At 41.4% G+C, this 21,865-nt stretch overlaps 1 pseudogene across 1 annotated transcript; it reads right to left on the reverse strand.

The window, feature by feature from the left end:
- Nucleotides 1-10,698: 10,698 nt before the first annotated feature.
- On the reverse strand, nt 10,699-21,112 carry LOC308643234 (olfactory receptor 7A17-like; annotated as a pseudogene). The gene is made up of 3 exons: nt 20,893-21,112; nt 20,685-20,848; nt 10,699-11,657 (listed from the first exon to the last, which is right to left on the reverse strand). The product of its transcript is annotated as an olfactory receptor 7A17-like (transcript).
- Nucleotides 21,113-21,865: the final 753 nt, after the last annotated feature.

Below are 21,865 nucleotides of genomic sequence, written 5' to 3' on the forward strand. Positions count from 1 at the left end.
AGTAGTGGCCACAGGTTTGAAACGGGGCTTGGGAGAGAAGGACCCACCCGTTGAATTAGTCGCCCGGCAAAGGGAAATCTTGTCATCAGACTGCTGCGGAGGAGATAACTTCGTTGAAACAGGTGTGTGATCCCATAGCCTTCCCTCCCCACACATCGGGAAAACCTTAAGAGCCCCTCCCAGCTCTCCCGTAAGGGCCCCTCCCAGCTCTCCCGTGAGTGCTACAGCCAGCCCGAGGGAATCAGAGGTGGTGCGGGTCTCGCGAGCGGAACTACCGCTCCCACCAGGGCTGACTGCTGAGGTCTCTTGCACCAGCTACGGGCAAGTGGATACGGGAGGGCAAGTAATATCCGCTGAGGATTCTCAGCCCCAAACTCTACAAGCTTAGGGTCTGAGGGAATGGCAAACTGGAAGAGTGTGCCCAGTCGTTCATGAAAACAGGGCTCCCGGGAGCAGCAGACTTGGCGTGTAGCCAGTATTGTGGTGAGAGGGGCCTGGCTAGAGAAAAAGTGGGAAGTGACTAGACACAAGAGGAGGCCCTAGACACTCAGGGTTGGAGACTCGCCCAGTCTGGGAGGAGGAGCTGCTGCACAGTGATTGGTTCCCGCGTATTGACAGGAGAAACTTGACCTGGTGGGCACAGCGCCACCTACTGGAAGAGACGTTAATCAAACTCTAAGACTGCATTTATTAGGTTTTTTTTTTTCTTTTTCTTTTCTCTTTTTTTTTTTGATTTGGGTTTTTCTTTCATTTTCATTTTTTTCTTTCTTGTTGTTTTATCAATTTTTTTTTCACAAAATTTTTTTAAATTTTTTTTTCCTCTAATTTTAATTTAAATTTTTTTAAAATTATTATTATTATTTTATTTATTTTTTTTAAATTTTTTTTCTTTTTTAGTTCCTATTCTTTTTCTTCTTTAGTCTTTTCATTTTTCTTATCACCCCTTTTTCCTTGAATTCTACCTGCCTACTCTCATTCTCTTTAGAGACTTCTTCCCTTCCCTTCAAATACCTTTCCTCCCAAGCATCAAACTAATTTATAGGAGTAAACAGTAACTCAGCAGTCAAACAGAACAAGAAGCAACATGAGCAGCTTCAAAAAACAAGGAAGAAAAGGAGTACAAACAATGCAGGACAGCCTAAATATTCAGGAGGACCTAGAGTCATCAGAAAAATGGTCATATAAAGAACTCAAGGAACACCTAAGACAGATGGAATGGAACCTTAAAGAGGATACAAGACAACAAATTCAAGCAGCGAAAGAACACATTGAGAATGCATTTCACAAACAGATAAAAGAAGAAGTTAAGCATCTTTATCAGGAGATAGAGATTATAAAAATAATCAAACAATAATTCTAGAAATGAAGGAAACGATAAACCAAATTAAAAACTCAATTGAGAGTATCACTAACAGAGTGGAGCAAGTAGAAACCAGAACATCAGATAATGAAGACAAAATATACCATCTTGAAAAGAGTCTAGCCAACTCAGAAAGGCTGGTAAAAAATCATGAGAAAAACATCCAAGAGTTATGGGATAACATGAAGAAACCAAACTTACGAGTCATCGGGATAGAAGAAGGTACAGAGATTCAAACCAAGGGAATGAGAAACCTGCTGAATGAAATAATTACAGAAAACTTTCCAGAAATAAAAAAGGAAACAGATATACAAATTGAAGATGCATACAGGACACCGAGCACACAAAATCACAGTAGACCAACGCCAAGACACATTGTTATGAAGATATCCAATATACAGAACAAAGAGAAAATATTAAAAGCTACAAGAGAAAGGAGACAGATTACATTTAGGGGTAAACCAATACGGTTAACCACGGATTTTTCATCACAGACACTGAAAGCAAGAAGGTCATGGAACAATGTATTTCAAACACTGAAAGACAATGGATGCGAACCAAGAATTCTGTATCCAGCAAAATTAAGCTTCAGGTATGACAACGAAATAAAAATATTTCACGATAAACAAAAGTTAAAAGAATTTGCAGCCAGAAAACCAGCATTGCAAAGCATTTTGAGCAAAACACTACAAGAAGAAGAAATGAAAAACAATAACCAAAACCATCAGTGGGAAGTGCCTCAGTAAAGACAGAGGGCGAGGGGAAAGACAATCATGGAGAAACAAACTAAAATTTTTTTAAAAAAAGGATAAACAATCAATCATGGATGGAAGTTCAAACCACATATCAATAGTAACTCTGAATGTTAATGGCTTAAACTCTCCAATAAAGCGACATAGGCTGGTATCATGGATTAAAAAAACAAATCCAACAATATGCTGCCTCCAGGAGACACATCTGATTGGAAAAGACATACACAGGCTGAAGGTGAAAGGATGGGAAAAAATATACCACGCACACGGTCCTCGCAAGCGAGCAGGGGTGGCCATCCTCATATCGAATAAAATCGACTTCAAGACTAAGTTAATCAAAAGGGATAAAGAAGGTCATTATATACTGTTAAAAGGAACCATTCACCAACAAGACATAACAATTATCAATATTTACGCACCAAATAATGGTGCTGCGACATTCACAAAACAAATTCTCCTCAAATTCAAGAATCAAATAGACCACAACACAATAATTATGGGTGACTTCAACACACCTCTCTCACCATTGGACAGATCCTCCAAACAAAAGTTAAATAAAGAAACTATAGAACTCAATACCACAATCAATAACCTAGACTTAACTGACTTATATAGAATATATCAACCATCATCAAATGGCTATACTTTCTTCTCAGCAGCACATGGATCCTTCTCAAAAATAGACCATATATTATGCCATAGGGCAACCCTCAGTAAATATAAAGGGGTGGAGATAATACCATGCATTTTATCTGATCATAATGGAATGAAACTGGAAATCAATGATAAAAGAAGGAAGGAAAAATCCTACATCACATGGAAAATTAACAATATACTACTGAATGATCAATGGGTTACAGAAGACATAAAGGAGGAAATCAAAAAATTCTTAGAGATAAACGAAAATACAGACACAACATATCGGAATCTATGGGACACAATGAAAGCAGTTTTAAGAGGAAAGTTCATCGCCTGGTGGTCATTCCTCAAAAAAAGAAGAAACCAACAAATAAATGAGCTCACACTCCAACTCAAAGCCCTAGAAAAGGAAGAGCAAAACAACAGCAAATGTAGTAGAAGGCAAGAAATAATTAAAATCAGAGAGGAAATTAATGAAATTGAAACAAAAGAAACTATTGAAAAAATTAACAAAACTAAAAGTTGGTTCTTCGAAAAAATAAATAAGATCGACAGACCTTTAGCCATGCTAACGAAGAGAAGAAGAGAGAGAACTCAAATTACTAACATACGGGATGAAAAAGGCAATATCACAACAGATGCTACAGAAATACAGAAGACAATTAGAAATTATTTTGAAAATCTATATTCCAATAAAATAGAGGATAGTGAAGACATCGATAAATTTCTTAAGTCATATGATTTGCCCAGACCGAGTCAGGAGGATACACACAATCTGAACAGACCAATATCAATGGATGAAATTGAAGAAGCCATCAAAAGACTACCAACCAAGAAAAGCCCAGGACCGGATGGGTATACAGCGGAGTTTTACAAAACCTTTAAAGAAGAATTAATACCAATACTTTTCAAGTTATTTCAGGAAATAGAAAAAGAGGGAGCTCTTCCAAATTCATTCTATGAGGCCAACATCACCCTGATCCCGAAACCAGACAAAGACACCTCAAAGAGAGAAAACTACAGACCAATATCTCTAATGAACCTAGATGCAAAAATCCTCAATAAAATTCTGGCGAATCGAATACAAAAACACATCAAAAAAATAGTGCACCATGATCAAGTAGGATTCATCCCTGGGATGCAAGGATGGTTCAACATACGGAAATCAATAAATGTTATTCACCACATCAATAGACTTAAAGATAAGAACCATATGATCATCTCGATAGATGCAGAGAAAGCATTCGACAAAGTACAGCATGCCTTTATGTTCAAAACATTAGAAAAACTAGGGATAACAGGAACTTACCTTGACATTGTAAAAGCTATCTATGCTAAGCCTCAGGCTTGCATCATTCTGAATGGACAAAAGTTGAAGGCATTCCCTCTAAAATCCGGAACAAGACAGGGATGCCCTCTATCTCCACTTCTATTCAATATAGTTCTCGAAACACTGGCCAGAGCAATTAGACAGACGAAAGAAATTAAAGGCATAAAAATTGGAAAAGAAGAACTTAAATTATCACTATTTGCAGATGACATGATTCTATACCTAGCAGACCCAAAAGGGTCTACAAAGAAACTACTAGAACTAATAAATGAATTCAGCAAAGTGGCAGGATATAAAATCAACACGCATAAATCAAAGGCATTTCTGTATATCAGCGACAAAACTTCTGAAATGGAAATGAGGAAAAACACTCCATTCACAATATCCTTAAAAAAAAATAAGATACTTGGGAATCAACCTAACAAAAGAGGTGAAAGATTTATACAATGAAAACTACAGAACCCTAAAGAGAGAAGTAGAAGAAGATCTTAGAAGATGGAAAAATATACCCTGTTCATGGATAGGCAGAACTAACATCATCAAAATGGCGATATTACCAAAAGTTCTCTGTAAGTTCAATGCAATGCCAATAAAAATCCCAACAGCATTTCTTGTAGAAATAGATAAAACAATCATGAAATTTATATGGAAAAATAAAAGACCCAGAATAGCAAAAGCAATTCTAAGCAGAAAGTGTGAATCAGGCGGTATAGCGATACCAGATTTCAAACTATATTACAGAGCAATAGTGACAAAAACAGCATGGTACTGGTACCAAAACAGGCGGGTGGACCAATGGTATAAAATAGAGGACACAGAGACTAATCCACAAAGTTACAACTATCTTATATTTGATAAAGGGGCTATAAGCATTCAATGGAGGAAGGATAGCATCTTCAACAAATGGTGTTGGGAAAACTGGAAATCCATATGCAACAAAATGAAACTGAATCCCTTTCTCTCGCCATGCACAAAAGTTAACTCAAAATGGATCAAGGAGCTTGATATCAAATCAGAAACTCTGCGTCTGATAGAAGATAAAGTTGGCTTCGATCTACAGATCGTGGGGTCGGGCTCCAAATTCCTTAATAGGACACCCATAGCACAAGAGTTAACAACTAGAATCAACAAATGGGACTTAATTAAACTTAAAAGTTTTTTCACAGCAAAAGAAACAATAAGAGAGGTAAATAGGGAGCCTACATCCTGGGAACTAATTTTTACGCCTCACACTTCAGATAGAGCCCTAATATCCAGAGTATACAAAGAACTCAAAAAATTAGACAATAAGATAACAAATAACCCAATCAACAAATGGGCTAAGGACCTGAACAGACACTTCTCAGAGGAGGATATACAATCAATCAACAAGTACATGAAAAAATGCTCTCCATCTCTAGCAGTCAGAGAAATGCAAATCAAAACCACCCTAAGATACCATCTCACTCCAGTAAGATTGGCAGCCACTATGAAGTCAAACAACAACAAGTGCTGGCGAGGATGTGGAGAAAAGGGTACACTTGTACATTGCTGGTGGGACTGCAAATTGGTGCGGCCAATTTGGAAAGCAGTTTGGAGATTCCTGGGAAAGCTGGGAATGGAACCACCATTTGACCCAGCTATTGCCCTTCTCGGACTATTCCCTGAAGACCTTAAAAGAGCATGCTACAGGGACACTGCCACATCGATGTTCATAGCAGCACAATTCACAATAGCTAGACTGTGGAACCAACCCAGATACCCTTCAATAGATGAATGGATAAAAAAAATGTGGCATCTATACACAATGGAGTACTATGCAGCAATAAAAAATGACAAAATCATAGAATTTTCAGGGAAATGGATGGCATTAGAGCAGATTATGCTTAGTGAAGCTAGCCAAACCCTAAAAAACAAATACCAAATGTCTTCTTTGATATAATGAGAGCAAGTATGAACAGAGCAGGGAGGAAGAGTAGGAAGAAAAGATTAACATTAAACAGAGACTTGAGATGGGAGGGAAAGGGAGAGAAAAGGGAAATTGCTTGGAAATGAAGGGAGACCCTCATTGCTAAACAAAATTACATATAAGAGGTTGTGAGGGGAATGGGAAAATAAACAAATAGAGAAATGAATTACAGTAGATGGGGTAGAGAGAGAAGTTGGGAGGGGAGGGGAGGGGGGATAGTAGGGGATAGGAAAGGTAGCAGAATACAACAATCACTATTAGGGCATTATGTAAAATTGTGGATGTGTAACTGACGTGATTCTGCAATCTGCATTTGGGGTAAAATTGGGAGTTCATAACCCACTTCAATCTAATGTATTAAATATAATATGTCAAGAGCTTTGTAATGTTGTGAACAACCAATAAAAAAAAAGAAAAAAAAGAATTAAAACAACAATCATTTAATTCCGTCATCCTGAGTAATTTGAGATTGAAAAAGACCTGGATATAAAATGATAAAACATACTTTTTTAGGAGCAGTGAAAGAAGTGGAGTCCAAAGGTAAATTCCATCCTGTAGAAACATAAGTGTGTAGAAATGTGCTTAGGACACTGGACATAGCAGCAGGAGTGATGGAGTGAGTCACAACCAAGGTTAGAGCGTCACCTCCGCTCCCTTCATGAGATCCCACCATGCACGTGGGCCAGGAATGTCACTTGCATCTTCCCACCTATTCCCAGCAGGAAGCCCATGAGGCCAGGTGCCTATTCCAACTGTGGAGAGAGGACATCTCTGCTGATGTAATGAAACTCCTGTGTATGAAACATGTGCTCATGAGAAGGACATGGGAGATGTTCACTTGAATGCAATAGAGTACGTTCTACAAAAAGGCAGAGGCTGATTGATGCTTATGAAAACAGAACCAACCCAAAAGCCAAAAGGCAATAGTTCAGAAAAACAGATGAGAAATAAGATGCAAAATGGTATAAGAGGGACTTGATTAGCATGGATCATGCAGAACTTTAAATATAAAAAGCAATGGAGGGGGAGTCAGCAAGGGGACCTACTCGTAGGTTTGGCCACATAAAATTCATAAGCTCACCTGCTCCCCCTCAAACTATCAAAACATATATAAAGAACTACATGGCAAATAGGACCTTAGTGAAAATCACTTCCAATTCTTTCTTTGAACTCAGAATATAAAGATTCCTATTCCCATAAAAGCAAAGAATTTGCAATACCAAAGAAAAAAAAGGCTAAAAACCTAAAAACATTGTGTTCAGCCTCTAGTGTAGGAAAGAATTGCAAAATATAGCCCTTCAATTTTCTACTTTAATCCATCAAAATAAAAGTTATTTCATGACCACCCAGCATGAGAGAGTATGCTGTGAGAAGTGTGTCCCCTGAAGGAGGGTGGCAAGGCAGTATTTGTGAGCAGCCCATTAGTCTCCCCTTTGTGATGAATATGGAAGTGGCTTGAATACACTCCAGGCTGAAATTAAAGAAAGAAATGCCCTCAGCTCACTGCACAACCCTCCACCCCTGAGACTCATTTTGCCCAACCTGCTACTGGGGAGCTCCCTGGATATGTTCTCATTTTATGGAAAATACTTGATACACTTTCCCAGTCTTGTCCAATTGGACTCTGTTCCCATTATATAGTCGTCAGCAATGATCTAAGCACTGCAGATCTGAGAGTCGCTTCTCTTTTTAACATGTTAACCAGTGGCAGATGAGTGAGTCAGCACTCAGCTCTCTCAGCTCTGGGCTGGCTGGGTCCATGTTGTCAGCTTCTGTTCTTGATGAACGTTTCCTGCAGGACCTGCCTCCAGTGATGAACTGAGTGTCATGAGCTTTCCTCCTGGCCCTCCCAATTCTCCTGCTCCAGGGCACTGGTCTTCCACCAGGCTGGATGAGGCCTCCTGGAGATGGGTGGCAATGGCTGAGGAAGTTGGGGTTGTTACAACTTGGGATTTGCACTGGGCCTAGCAGGTTGAGAGTGGAGAGTTTGAGAAACACTTTTTCAGACCAGAATCTTTCCAACTTCAGTGAGAATATGGATCACTTGGGGATCTGGTTGAAATGCAGGTTGTGATGGCGCAGGTTGGTGTGGCCAGAGGTTGTGGTTTTGTAAGAGCTCCCAGTTGGCATTGAGTCTGCCAGTCCTGGCTGGTGGACTCTCTTGTTTTTTGATGCTACACAGTAAAATTGTGATAATGGCCTATAACAGAATGTTCTCAAGAACCCATGCACTGTGGAGTGACTGCTCCAGCTAATCATCACGTGCATCACTTCCTGCGGTTATTATTTCTGTGGTGAGACACTCGATATCCACTCACCACTGTTAAAGATTCTGTTGCTAACTATGGTCACCAGGTTGTAGGTCTCTGAACTCTTCCTCCTGTCTAGCTGAACCTCAGATCCTTTGACCAACATCTCTCCCCACAACCCCACAAACCACATCAGTCCCCGGTGACCACCATTTCACTTTTTTATTTCTATGAATTAACATTTTATGATTCCACATGTGAGTGAGATCATGCAGCATTTATATTCTGGTCTCACTTTCCCTTCCCTGGAAACTAGAATTTCCATCTGTGTTGTCACAATTGAAAGGCTTTCTTCCTTTTTTATGGTTGAACCATACTCCCCTGAGTATACATATGGCGTTCTCTTTATCCATCCATCCATGGATAGACACCTCAGTGGATTCCATATCTGCCTACTCTGGTCGATGCTGCCCTGAGTATGGAAGTGCAGAAGTCTCTGAGATGTCACCTTCACTTCCTTTGGGTGACCTTTTCCAGTGGTGGGACTGCGGGGTCACATGGTGGTTCCATTATTTTGCACTGAGGCTGTGGTCCAGCGTCAGAGTTAGGTGCAGGTGTTCTGAGGCCTTCTCCACCGTGAACATCTCCACTACCTCAGTTCTGAATTTAGGTGGTCAGATGTGGACCCTGTTGAGCTCAGCATCTGCCTAAACAATTTGACATTTGCATCCTGAATGTTTTCCTCATGACAGGAAGTCCAACTTACTGACCCTGGCTCCTTATTTATAAACTGGGTCATTCCCCACTTCTTTATGGTGTTTCTGTGTGAACTAAGTTGTGGGTTATAGCTCACAGGAAATGACCTGCCCTGGCTGCTCCAGGGATAGCAGCCATTGTGACCATTACCTTGTTCCTCATTGGCTCAGGTCACTGTGACGTCACAAGGGTTTCCTGGCACAGGGAGTACAGCATTGAGCAGCTCCTGGGAGACAGGGATGGTGGTTCAGGGGACATCGTCCTTGGACCCAGGCAGGCAGCTCAGAGCCTTTGTCCACCACCTGTGTTAGACTCATGAACATCATCTTGAACCACTCATGAAGGCTCCAAGTAGGCACAGTGAGGGTTTTCAGACTCTTTAATGCTATTTTAGCATGTTCCACTCTTGGGAAAATGTATAAAACTGATGTTTCTTGGCACACCAAATTATTTCCCCATTGCGTCTTATTATTTCTGGTTCAAATCCATAAAGTATAATTCATACACTTTTTTTAAGAAGAGATTTTTAGTTCCAGATGGACACAATACCTTTATTTTGTTTATGTTGTTTTTTTAAGTGGTGCTGGGGATTGAGCCTGTGCCCCACACATGCTAGGCATGCGACCTACCACTGAGGCATGACGCCTGCCCGTAATCAATAAACTTTTGATGTCACCAGGAATATAAACTGTTTTCCTCTCTGATTATGCACCACAGAGAACTGGTTACAAATTTTACAATTAGTCATCACGCCCACATTTTCTCCACTCTTGGCCTCAGGCTCCCCAATGGGAGAGCAAGAGAAAGTCACAAATGAGAGAGAGAGTGAGCACATTGAGAAGTGGGATTGTATTGGAGGGACACTTGTTCTTAGAAAGTTCTATCCCAAAAAGGCCAGAAGGGGCAGGGTTACAAGGGACAAGTGAGTGTGATTCAACCCAAGGGGCATCACCTACATCTGAAGACAGGCCCTCAACTTCCTGAACTGGGACAATGCCAAAGTCACTAGGAAATGTAGGGATGGGTCAGAGCCTCTCACTTCAGGATGGAAGGGGGGGCATTCAGAGGGGCTCCCCACAGTTGGGGTCCATGTCTATCACCTCCTGAGCTCAAATGGTTCTTGTGATCCGAAATTGTGATCTAAAGTATGGAAAAGTAAGTTTAAAAATGGAGCAACACTGGATTTCATTGAAACTGTACAGGTGAGCCATGAACATACTGGAAAAGGAAGGCCCCAGGTTAGAAAAAGACACACCACACACACACACACACACACACACACACACACACACACAAATCTGAGAGCAGGTTAACTGCAGCTGTGCATGGTGTGCACACCTGTCATCCAAGTTCCTTGGGAAGCAGAGGCAGGGGAATCGTGAGTTTAAGGCCAGCCTGGGCAACCCAGAGACATCCTGACTCAAACAAAAACAAAACAACAATAACAGTCAAACCAACAAGTAATTGCTTCTACAGATTGAAAGGAAGAAAAAAAATACAAAACAGGCAATAGACTTATAGACACCCTTTGTCATAAAATCTGTGTATATGGCCAAGAAGCACAAAGAGCAAAGCATCTGCATTGGAGCCCAGCAGGAGAGGCAGCGTCCACACTGTGAAGCACCCTGTTCCGTTACTCTTCACCACACTGTGCAGGCACAGGGTCAGTATTCCTGTCTGCTGGAGGACAAGGAGCTGCACAGAAATGTTCCCAGGGCCCTCTTCATGTCCCTGTTCCTCAGGCTGTAGATGAAGGGGTTCACCATGGGGGTGACCAGGGTGTGCAGGTGGAGGCCAACACCCCTGTCCAGGAGGCACCTGTCCCTGTGGATCTGAGGTAGACCCCCAGGCAGGTTCCATAGAACAGGGAGACAACTGAGAGGTGAGAACCGCAGGTGGAAAAGGCCTTGCACTTCCCTCCTGCTGTGGAGATCCACAGGACAGAAGCCACAATTTTAGAATAAGAGAAAAGGATCCCAGCAAGAGGGAGAAGCCCCATGATGCCTGTCACTAAGTACAATATGATGCTACTGATGAAGGTGTGAGCAGGCGAGCTTGAGGACCTCAGGGAATTCACAGAAATAGTGTGGGATTTCCACGTCTGTGCAGAAGGAGAGCCTCAGTACACTCATGCTCTCAGGAGGGGCTCCCAGCACACTGATGAGCCAGCTCAGGAGAACTGAACACAGAGCTTCGGGCTCCTGAGGACCGTGTAGTGCAGGGGCGGGCAGATGGCCACGAAGTGGTCATAGGCCATCATGGTAAGAAGTCCCATGTCCAGCTGTCCAAAAACAGTGAAGAAGCACATCTGGGTGATGCAGCCTACATAAGTAATGGCCTTGCTCTGTGTCTGGATGTTCACCAGCATCTTGGGGACCATGGTGGAGGAGAAGCAGAGGTCAGAAAAGGACAGGTTGGAGAGGAAGAAGTACATGGGCGTGTGCAGGTGGGGGTCTGAGATGGTGGCCAGGATGATGAGCAGGTTGCCAAAGATGGTCACCAGGTACAAGGACAGGAACAGCCCAAAGAGAACCGACTGCATCTCTGGTTTCTCAGAAAGTCCCTGGAGGAGAAATCCTGGAGTCCCCGTGTGGTTTTCTGGTTCCATGTAAAGTAAATGTCCCTAGGGGAGAAGCAGCAGCTAGAAGAAGTCCATGGCCACCTCAGGACCCTGGCTGCCTGGGCGTGGACCCAGTGAATTCATGAATGATGAATGGATCCAGTGGATTCATGAATGATGAACATCACCAAAATTAAAATTCAGTAATTTTGAAATCTCACCTATTTTCAATGCATATAAATTATTGGGAATCACATGGAAATAAATGTGCCAAGGAATTTTCCAAGTCTATGTTAACCCTGATACCAAACGACAACTGCTTGTTCTGTAGCACTACAAGACAAAGCAGCCATGATTTCCATTAATTGGCACAAGTAGAAAAAGTCCCAAAGTGTATTCATTGTGTGTCAAATATGATAAAAAGGTGGCATATGATCCAAGAAAGCAGCAAGTATTTCATGCTGGTCACTCATTCTAATACAACCAGCAAGATAATGATCCTCTAGCTATAATAGGATCATGTAATTAGATGGAGAAAAAACTTTATGGAAATAGATCTGGCAAAGTACAGTTAAGTTGCTTAAATATGACAAAAACAGTTCCCTTGTTTATCAGCTATATCCACTCTCACATGAAGCTGAGGAATTTACATGAGGCTTGCACAGAAGATCATATACCTGCTGCTACCATTACCCAATGTTGTTCTGAAATTTCAAACCAATGTGACCACAGAAGGAAAAAAAGTAACCGCAGCTTCACATGTTGTGGAAAGGTAAATAGAGCACATTTCAGATGACAATATGAACAACCTAAAACTGTTTGCAAAGTCTAACTACTCAGAAGTCTTTTTGATAAGGCTAAATAATAACACACAGACTTAACTTTCTTCCTTATTTGCAGCAATTAACCAATCCACCCTGCATAAAGGTTGTATTCCATACAGTACAAAAATGTCACACCCACAGACCAGGGTTTGGCTCACTGAAGGTGAACAGGATATGATAGAAACAGTAAGTCATGTTCATTTGCACTTACCGGTGGCAGAGGATTTATCAGTCCTTTCTGCTGATTGACAGCATTTTGTCTGCCTAGAAACACACGGGAGGAGAGAGGTGTCACTTGTGCACATGGAAGAAATGACTGTAGGTGGATGAAGGGGTCACTGACCATGTGAGTGGGTGGAGCAAGGTGACCGTGATGTTGCAGGACCTGTGGGTGAGCCGGAGACATGGACACTGGGAAAGACGTTAGGGGAAGCCAGCATTGCCCCCAGGGGAACTAGCAATGGGCTCCTGATGAGGAAGAAGAGGGCTGTGTAAAGAAGTCAGAGTGAGCAGAGGGCAAGGGAGGCGTTTGGAGAGAAGAGGCTGCAGTCATTCCTGAGGCTTCCTTCTTTCAGGCTGGGCACCTGGAAATTTCTGACACAATGAACTTTCCTGTTTCCTGGCCCCAGGTGATGCCCCGAGAGGAGCCACCTCTAATTCCTCTGATTTCATCTGCAGAGACCTCACTCTGCTGCTCCTGCTCTCTCTACCGTGGTCCTGGGCAGATGAGCTTGTGATCTTGTCCTGCAGGCAGGTGCGTGGTGCAGACAGCCGCTGTGCCCTCCCCATCAGGGGACGGAACACAGTCATGTTCCTGTGACAGAAGAGATTTTCCTTCTGTCCTTGGATTGGTGGATGGAGGACATCAGGATGAACAGTGTGTCCTGAATTCCAGAGTCTGAATTCTCAGAGCATTTTGACTAGTTTTTATTATTCTTCTAATGTTGTAATCTCTAGGCAATATATATATCTGCTAGGAATATGGGGACAAGAAATGATTGTGAAATTTCCAGTCAATTTTGTCCCCTTGGGGGGTATCTCTAAGTTGGAAAAAAGTGCCCTTCCCATGGGAGCCAAAAAGCTGGTGATAAAAACTGTAAAGAACACAAAGCAGGTCATTAAATATGATAAAGGGTTTGATTCCATGAGATAATATAAAATATAAACACATACACCCAACCGTGGATCACCCAAATATGTAAAGGAAGTATTTCAGGATGTAAAGGGAGAAATAGATTGTGATAAAAGAATAGTAAGGGGCCTTTTTTTAATGAAAATGCATTTATTTATTATGGCATTTCTAAATTAGAGTCCAAGCTTTCCGAATATAACAAATTTAAATTTGTTACACCCTCTCTTGTTTTCCCATTATTAAAAACAATTACATAAGATATGTGGTAGTATTTTTATAGAATACTGATTGTTTAAAAAAACATGCTTTGATTAGTTCATGAGAGTAATACAGCATGGTGGGGGTAATTTAGACATTCATATGTGCATATTATATAATCAGTTCCATTTTAATCCCCAGTATTTCCATTTTCCTTCCTCTCCTACCCCAGACTCCCTTCTCCTCTATTGGTCTTCCTTCTGTTAGTTTATTGTTTTTTTAAAAACTGGTGCATTATAAGCATGTATGGAAGTGGGATTCACTGTGGTATACATACCCATAGCAAAGTTTGGTCAATTTCATTCTACAGTTCCTTCCCTTTCTCATCTTTTCTCCTTCCCCCTTGATCCCTTCATCTGCTCTATGGACCTCCCTTCTGTTTTTCATGGGAATCCCCCACCTTTTAAAACATTTCCTATTTCAATCTATCTCTGCATATGAGAGAGATCATTTGACCTCTGACTTTCTGACACTGGAGGACTTATTTCACTTAGCTTAATGTCCTCCACTCCTGTCCATTCACCAGAAAATGCCCTCATTGCATCCTTCTTTATGGCTGAGCAAATTTCCATTGTGTATATATGACACATTTTCTTTGTCTTGTGGTCTATTGATGGGCACCTGAGCTGATTTCATAACTTGGTTATTCTGCATTGTTCTGCTATAAAAATTTGTATTGGTATATGCTGATTTTAGCTCTTTTGGATAAATATGGAGGAGTGGTATTTTTAATTGACACATAATTATTGTACATATTTATGGAGTATTGTATGTATTTCTGGAGTAGACTTGCATATAAGGTATAATGAGCAAATCTGAATAATTAGCACATCTGTCACCTTGCATAGTTATCATTTGTGCTGAGAGCATTCAGTCCTCACCACCAGCCATTTTGAAACATACAACATACTATTGCTGACTATAGTCACCCCGCTGTGCAATAGAACATGAGAATTTTTTCCTACTATCTGTAATCTTGTATCTATTGACTAGTCTCCTCCATCTGTTAATCTCCCTTATCTTTCTAGCCTGTAGTAACCCCCCTTCTGCTTTTCACTTTCATGAGATCAAGCTTTTATAGAATCCAGAAATGACAGAGATCATGCCACAATAGTAAGGGACTTTAATATACCACGTTTGCATAATCCGCACAGAAAGTTAGGAAAACACTAGACCTCACACATTTAAGTAAATGGACCCATTAGACTTATACAGAACATTTTCACCATCGGCAAGAGAATACATTTGTTCTCCAGCACACTCCCCAGGAGAGATCATGTGTTGGGCCACAAGAAAGACTTAGAAAATTCAAGCAGATTGAAATCATATCTAGTATCTTTTCCAAAAAAATGAGTACTGTGTATCAAAAAAGATTATACACCATGATCAAACAGGAGTAATATCCCACAATTTTTCTCACATGATGATCCTACATACACAAATCAATAAATATGACACATCACATCAATTGAATGAAGGATAAAAACCATATGATCATCTCAAAAGATACAGAAGGAGCACTTGATAAAATTTAAACTTCCTGCATGATGAAAAATACTCTCAACAATTTAGGCATAGGAGGAACATAGCTCAACGCATAAAGGCTACATATGATGAACCCACAGCCGACAGCGTAGTGAATGGGGAAAAGTTGAAAGCTTTTCCTGTAAGATGTGGAAGAAGGTGAGGGTGTTCACTCTCACCATTGTTCTTCATCAGAGTTCTGGACGTTCCAATAATAAGGGCATCCAAACTGGACAAGAGAATGTTAGGTTGTCCCATTTGAGGTGACCTGATTTTTACCACTATAGTTGTCACATAATTATACGTACTCATGGGATATCATGATAATTTGATATTGTGCACAGTGTGCAATGATACAATCAGCATTATCAGCCTTTCCATCACCTTAAACACGTACTATTTCCTTTTGTGTGGAGCCTGAAAACTCCTCTCTTCCTAGTTCTTCATGAGGCACATAATGAGATGTTGTAAAACTAAAATGAACTTACTGTGTTAGAGAACACCAGAAGTTGTTCCCCTTACAAAACTGTGTTTTGGTACTTGCTATCCAAGCTTCATGATCTTTTAGGTTGAAAAACTGAAAGATGTCACTGGTAAACAAGGAGAACTGATAAATCCAGGAAACCCGAAGGACACAAAGTCAACAACAGAAATGAGCAACATTTATACACAACAATAATAAACTAGTTGAAATAGAAATCAAGAAAACAATCTCATTTACAAACAGCTCTTTAAAAACACACAATAATAAAAATAAAATAAATTAAACCAAGGAGGTAGGAGATTTCTACAATAAGTAGAAAACATTGGAGAAAGAAATTGATGAAGACACACACAGGGAAAGATAGCCCATGTTCATGGATTCGCAGTATTAATATTGTTAAAATGTTCAATCTCCACAAAACAATCCATAGATTCAATGCAGTTCCTATCAAAATACCAGTGACATTCTTCACAAAAGTAAAGAAAGCAATCTTAAAGATGTTGAGGTAGCACTAAAGACCCAAACAATGGAAACAACCCTAAGCAAGAAGCATAAGGGTGAAGAAAGAGCAATATTTGTCTTCAAAACATACTACAAAGCAATAGTAATAAAACAGTACTGGCATGGGCACAGACCAATGAACAGAATAGAGAGCCGAGACATAAATTTATAAATTTACATTCAACTAATTTCAACAAAGTTGTTAATGTACATGGGAGAAAGAATTATATTTACAAAAAATGGTGCTGGGAACACTGGATATCTTTCTGGAGATGAAAGAAATGGGACCTATAAATTAAAAAATGCTTGCCATCACTAATGATAATTGAGATTCCAATAAAAACTGCAATGGAGGGCTTGGGTTGTGGCTCAATAGTAGAGACTTGCCTGGCATGTGTGAGGTCCTGGGTCTGAATCTCAGCACCACATATAAATAAATAAAATAAAGGCTCATGGACAACTAAAAAAATAATTGAAATAATGCCTGCCATATAAAAAATAAAATAAAGATGTGTCTGCCGAAAACTGAAAAATAAATATTAAAATTTCTCTCTCTCTCTTCTCTCTCTCTCTCTCTCTCTCTCTCTCTCTCTCTCTCTCTCTCTCTTAAAAAAATACCTGCAATGGAAACCATCTAACCCCAGTCGTAGTGACTATTATCAAACATATGCAAAAATTCTGGTGAGGGTGGGTAGAAAGAGGAACTCTCTACCCTGTTAGAGGAATGTAAATGAATGCAACTATTGTGGGGAACAGTAGGGAGTTTCCTCAAACATCTAAATATAGAACTATCTGGTTCTGCAATTCTTGCGTGGGAACTGAGTGAAGTCTTGGCGATCTGCAAATGTGTTGATGGGTGATTCTGCTAAGGCTCTCCCGGAGTCTTCCTGGGCTAGAACTTTGGGCTTTGGGTCCTGCTCCAACGCAAGGTGTCCTACTCCAACACTGAGGCCCGCAGCTCCACTCGGGGTCCAAGCGCTGGTGATTTCTGCAGAGAGCAGCTGTTTAGGGGTCCTCTAACACTCTCAGAGATGGAGTATTCCGACTAGGTGAGATCTGCTGGCTCACTGCGTTCCTGCAGCCATGTTTTCCCATTCCTGCCATCTGTTTCTTTATCTGAAGATGATTTTTATTCGATCAATGCTGTCCCTTGAGTCTCATTCTCCTAAACATAAGGATTCTCCCCCATGTCCTTTCTGCAGAGCCCTGACCTCAAACTAGAGGATTTATTTCATTGCTTTGCCTACCCTCCTGCAGGCTCATTCAATACACTCGTAGATTCACAAGCAGAAGACATTGCTGTCCTCTGATTCTGCAATTCTCCTACCTAGGATAAATCCTGTGGAAAGGAAATGAGTATGTTGAAGAGATATCTGCATTCCCATGTTTGTTTTAGGATTTTCACAATAGCTAAGATATGGAATCAACCCGAGTGCCCATTTCCAGATGAATGGATAATGAAATGTGGTATATTTACACATTGTAAAGCTACAGAGCCCTGACAGTGAAAGAAATCCTGTCATTTGCAGTAACATGGATAGATCCAGATAAATTATGTTAAGTGAAAGAAACTGGGCACATAAATAAAAGTCTCATATCTTCTAACTCCTAAGTGGAACCTAAGAACTTTGACTTCATTGAAGTTGACAGTAGAATAGTGGTTACCAGAGTTTGGGAATGGAAAGAGGGAGGGAGACTAGAAAGAAGTGTGTGATTAGGTGGGAAAATACAGTTGGGCAGAAAAGGCTCTCATCTTCTATAATACAGTAGGGTGACTAAAGGTAACAGTAATTTATGGTGGATTTGAAAAAAGCTGAAAAATATAATTTCAAGCATTTCCAATGCAAATAAATCATAAATGTTTGAGATGATGAAAATGCTAATCACCCCAAATAAATCATTACACATTATGCTTATTTATAGGCTTATAAATATAGCACCCCACATACCATAAATATGTACAATTCAGCATGCATTAAAAATAACAAAGAAGACCTAAGTAATTGGAGAGATAGAATGTGCATCTTGCCTTGGCATTGATACAAAAGAAATCACCACATAGTAAGTGCCTTAAAGCAACACTCGTGTATTATCCTCTGGCATGTGTGGGGTCCTGGGTCTGAATCTCAGAACCACATATAAATAAATAAAATAAAGGCCCATTGACCAATAAAGAAAATAATTTAAAAAAACCTGCATTGAAACCATCTAACCCCAGTCAGACTGACTATTATCAAACATATACAAAAGTTCTGGTGAGGATGGGGAGAAAGAGGAACTCTTGCATATTGTTGGTGGAATGTATATTAATACAATCATTGTGGGGAACAGTAGGGAGTTTCCTCAAACATCTAAAGATAGAACTATCTGATTCTGCAATTAAATCCTGTGGGAAGGGAATGATGCTTTGAAGAGATACCTGCATTCCCATGTTTGTTTTAGGATTTTCACAATAGCTAAGATATTAAATCAACCCGAGTGCCCATTTCCAGATGAATTTAGGTATACATGACAGCTTTGTCTGCTCAGGGCTTCTCACACATTGGCCAAATCAAACCTCTGGTCGGGCTATGTTCTCACTGGGAGCTCAGGAGTCTTCTCTGGGCTCATGCAGGAAATTGGCAGAATTCTGTTTTTGCCTTGGTAGAACTAGCTCCCATTATCTGACTGGTTATTGGACAAGGTTCACTTTCAGCACCAGGAACTGTCCATGGTCTGTAGCCATTGGGGCCTCTCCCAACATGGCGGCTCACTATGGCAAGGACAACTGAGCAATCACCCTCTCAGGACCCCTTGTCATTGCTGGCACATTCCCTATCTCTGCATTTATAGACTTCCTTTATTTGCTGTCCCCAACCCTTTGCCCCACATTTGTAAGCCTTCTTCCTTCTTTCCCATCAGAGTGAATTCTCACTCATCCACCTTCCTCAGTATTCAGCAGCATTTCCCACTAACCTCTCAAATCACTTGCTCTATCAAATGATCTATGGATTAATTCATTCAGCAAGTGTCTATTGAGCACCTGCTATGTTCCAGGTACATGGAACACAACATTCACGGTGTTTCCATTCTGTTACAGACTGCACATTTCTGAGTCCTCCTGTGTGGAGATTGGAACTCCCATTGGGCACAACAGGGCAGATCACTTAACCATTCTGACACCCAGTGGGTTTGAATGTAGGACAAGGTTCACAATACAGACCACAAAGAATGGGCTTTTATAAAACTAAATGAGGGAATTATTACACACTGCTAATCTCAGGGCAATGTGCATAAAAGGATCTAAATTTCTCTCATTAAAGTTTAAAATTTTTTATGAATATAAACACATGACAACTTTCAGCTTGTGTTATAAGCATATTTTTTGCTTGTTTGTTGTTGTGAAAAGTCTCATGAAGCCAAGGGTTGTAGTAGCTTGATTCTGTATTCAGAGATCACAGTTCATCCATGGTTGAATAGAGGAACAGTCAATTTCCTGGAGATGGGGCTCAAGCTCATGGGGACTCAAGGGACCTGGTGAAGTAGGTTTCTCAGTCTTAGACTTAGGAAAAAACTTTGTCAGGATTGGGGGAAGGTGTGGGAGGTTTGAAATATAGAAGGCAGAATAGTTCTTGGATAAAAGTAAAAATGACTAATTCACCTGGCACTTAATTAGTCATCTTGGGAACAGAGAATCGGCAAAAAATAAATTGCTTTTGGTGCAGAGCAAAGTCCCTCAGGGAAATGATGTCTGAGTGTTGGAATAACAAGAGGGAAGTGTGCCTCATGAGCAGACACACAGGGAGTGCTTGTCTTCCTGTCCCTGTCCCCCAGCATGTGTGCGACCGTGGCCTGGGCAGAGTGGCCTTCCTTGGTTTAGAGATCTACGTCTGTTTTGGAATCCAAGCCTTGACCCCTTCCTGCAGTCTTGCCTGGCAGTGCCACTTCAGTGTCCGTTGTCAACGGTCCAGGGAGGAACTTGGACTTCCTTCCAGAAACCCATCCAGGTGAGCCTGAGAGCTCAGCGGGTGCTGCAGAAAGGCTTCTGAGAGGCTGGCAGCCAAGAGCATGTGCCTAAGTTCACCCAAGTGCCAAACCAGCCTTGCCCAGAGCTGGGAGGTTGTCATAGTTGGTTATTGAATTATTTGGTTAATTCACTGATGTATTTTTTTTTACCATATTGAAAAGGGGAGTGGACAGAAGCCACAATTTTTGAATAAGAGAAATGGATCCCAGCAAGAGGGAAAAACCCCATGATGCCTGTCACTATGTACAATGACGCTACTGATGAAAGTATCAGAGCAGGCGAGCTTGAGGACATCAGAGAATTCACAGAAATAGTGTGGGATTTCCACGTCTGTGCAGAAAGAGAGCTTCGGTCCACTCACACTTTCAAGAAGGGCTCCCAGCACACTGATGAGCCAGCTCAGGAGAAGTAACTGAACACAGAGCTTGGGGCTCATGAGGACCTTGTAGTGCAGGGGCCGGCAGATGGCCACAAAGTGTTCATAGGCCATGATGGTAAGAAGTCCATTGTCCAGCTGTCCAAAAGCTGTGAAGAGTACATCTGGGTGATGGACATCTGGGTGATGGAGCCTGTGTAGGTAATGGCCTTGCTCTGTGTCTGGATGTTCACCAGCATCTTGGGGACCATGGTGGAGGAGAAGCAGAGGTCAGAAAAGGACAGGTTGGAGAGGAAGAAGTACATGGGCGTGTGCAGGTGGGGGTCTGAGATGATGGCCAGGATGATGAGCAGGTGGCCAAAGATGGTCACCAGGTACAAGGACAGGAAGAGCCCAGAGAGAACCGACTGCATCTCTGGCTTCTCAGAAAGTCCCTGGAGGAGAAATCCTGGAGTCCCCGTGTGGTTTTCTGGTTCCATGCAAAGTAAATGTCCCCAGGGGAGAAGCGGCACCTAGAGCAAGTCCTTGGCCACCTCAGGACCCTGGCTGCCTGGGCGTGGACCCAGTGCTCTAGGAGGCATTGGCTTGGTGGCCCCTCCTCTGCTGTGGGTCACACTGGGGTTCCTTAGTAACACTAGTTCCCTTTTGTTGCCACCACCAGCTGGAAAACCCAGTCACCATCCTAATTTATTTATTTATATATTTTTTATTATTAGTTGCTCAAGACAATGCAATGATCTTGACACATCATGCACTTGATTCAAGAGGGTATGAATTCTCATTTTTCCACGTGTACAGATTGCAGGATCACATTGGTTTTACATCCATGTGTATACATACAGCCATCCTAGTGTCAGTTGTATTCTGCTGCCCTCCCTATCCCCCTCCCCTCCCCTACCCTCCCATCACTATTCTCTACCCATTCTACTGTGACACTTCTCTCTCTCTCTCTCTCTCTCTCTCTCTCTCTTTTTCTTCCCTTCACACCATCGTATATGTATTTTGTGTACCCATGAGGGACTCCTTCCGTCTTCCGCGCAATTCCCCTTCTCCCTCCCTTTCCCTCCCTCCTCTTTTCCTTGTTTTGTGGTAATCTTCTTCTCATGCTCTTCCTCCCTGCTCTGTTTTGAGTCACCTCCCTTATATCAAAGAAGACATTTTGTTTT

The sequence above is a fragment of the Spermophilus citellus genome (assembly GCF_964194105.1).
Source record: "Spermophilus citellus genome assembly, chromosome: 3".
NCBI lineage: Eukaryota > Metazoa > Chordata > Mammalia > Rodentia > Sciuridae > Spermophilus > Spermophilus citellus.